Consider the following 2,200-nt stretch of genomic DNA (forward strand, 5'->3'; position numbering starts at 1 on the left):
CTACATTTGAAGTTAATTTAGGCGTTAATAAACTGTTTCAGAGGAGTGATCATAGCGCTCTGCATCAGCAGTGCTGCGTCTGACTCCCTGCCAGCTCCCACATCAGATCCTCTCATTGGTTGATGCGGCGCGTCCAGCAGCTAAAGTTACATTTTTCCAACTCCAGCAGCTGCTGCTTCTGAAGCCTCTCAGATGCTCAGAAGCTCATGAGGCGCTGCTCCTGCTGCTCCTGCTGCTCCTGCTGCTCCTGCTGCTCCTGCTGCTCCTGCTGCTACTGCTGCTCCTGCTGCTACTGCTGCTCCTGCTGAGCATCAAGGCGCAGCTAAAGGTCCTGCTGCATCTAGAGAAGCAGGACCTATAGCTGCACCTTGATGTGAGTCAATCATTGACTTTGAATATAAACCTGCTGCCTCTAGTGCGTGCAGTCTGACTCAGTTCAGTGGGACTTGGGTTGGACTTGGTCCGGTTGGACTTGGTCTGGTTGGACTTGGTCTGGTTGGACTCAGTTTGGACTCTGTCCTGTTGGACTTGATAGAATAAGTCCAGTTGGACTTGGTCTGGTTCAAATAGGTCTGGTTGGACTCAGGTTGGACACGGTTTGGTTGATCTGAGTCTGCTTGGACTCAGTCTGTTTGCCCCGGGTTGGAATAGGTCCGGCTGGACTCGGACTGGCGGGACTCCATTAGATCCCAGCAGTTACTGAAATGGGTACCGTTCCACATGGTGGAAACGGACCACTGAACCCAGGACTAAAACCTGTTCACCAGAACCAGCCTGACCTCCAGTTGACCCAATAAAACAGCTGGACATAAATAGATGACATCATCATGGTCACCATGGAGAGCTCCTCCCTCTCTGAGGGGCCTTGGTCCCTGTGGGCTCTCCATCCTTCTACCTTATGGGGCATGATGAGGCCTGAGAGTCATGAAGGAGCTAAATGGATCTAGATGTCATGGATCTCTGCTTTATCTCAGACTGAAAACCTGAATCAGCTTTTGAAGAATCTATCATTGTTTTTGGTGTCTGGAGTTCAGAGGAAGGTCTAAAGTTCTTCTGTGTGACTGACCTTTAGCTACGCCTGTCAGCTTCTGGATTTTTGACACCAGGTCATTCCTGCTCTGCTTTTCTAAAATGATTCCCATGACCGTGGCAGCTCCACTCAGCTGGTACTTCTGCACCATCAGGTCCACAGTATCCAGTCGGTCGCACTTGTCCAGCTGTGCTTGTTTGATGGGGGGTATGTTGTTCCAGGTCTCCTTCTTCAGGTGCCATTTGAATCTGCGGAATTCATCATCAGTCAACTCATCCATGAAATCGCTGAGATTCTCCTCAGAATACATCTTGACCTACAGCTGAAATCAGAGGAGAACCAGGAGTCAGAAGAACATTTCTGGATCTTTAGCGAAACACAGGAACTCCAGGTGAAGCTCAGAACCAATCAGCTGCTAGATGGTTGCTTTCAACATGAGATCAGGTTTGTTTGTTTACTCTTTTTGTGATCAGCTGCCGTCTTTCTTGTTTTTTATTGCCATCTATCATCTGTGACCTTTGACATGTGACCTTTGTTAGCTCATGTCCACAGTCACATCGGTACCTGTCTGTTTGGCTGTACCTTATACAGGTGATACTGGATCAGTGTCTAGTTGGATCTTCTTGATCCACCTGAACCAGGAAGCAGAATTACTGGGTTTGCCAGATACCTTCAGGTTTGGCCCTGACTTTCCGGTTACCATGGTAACGTACTCTGAAAGGCTAACCTGCTGCGGAGCAGGCTAGCATTCAGGATGGATGTGAATCCACCCAGCGGCCAATCAGCTGTCATGATGTCCTTTGATTGAAGACTTGATTTAAGAACTTAAACCAAACAACATCCCAGTAAAGGAACTGAAAATCAAATACCGTGTTTATAAATTGAACAGTTTTTAATTTATTCATTTATTTTCCTTTTCCTCCATTTTGACAAACCAATCTTTTCCTATTCTGTATAATGTCCTCATCCACCGCTGGCATTCACTGCTTTGTTGTAAAGTTGAATAAAATATATAATAAAAATCAGAGAAGGGGATTGGTTAAATGCAGGTTAATTTCTCCAGTGGGAGATAAATAAAGTTCAATTATTATTAATTATTATTATCTCTGCTTCTGTCTCCTTGAACCCCAGTGGGCCTCAGCAGATGGCCGCTCACACTGAGCCTGGATC

This window comes from Cyprinodon variegatus, unplaced genomic scaffold, assembly GCF_000732505.1.
Source record: "Cyprinodon variegatus isolate N-32 unplaced genomic scaffold, C_variegatus-1.0 Scaffold2204, whole genome shotgun sequence".
Classification (NCBI taxonomy): domain Eukaryota; kingdom Metazoa; phylum Chordata; class Actinopteri; order Cyprinodontiformes; family Cyprinodontidae; genus Cyprinodon; species Cyprinodon variegatus.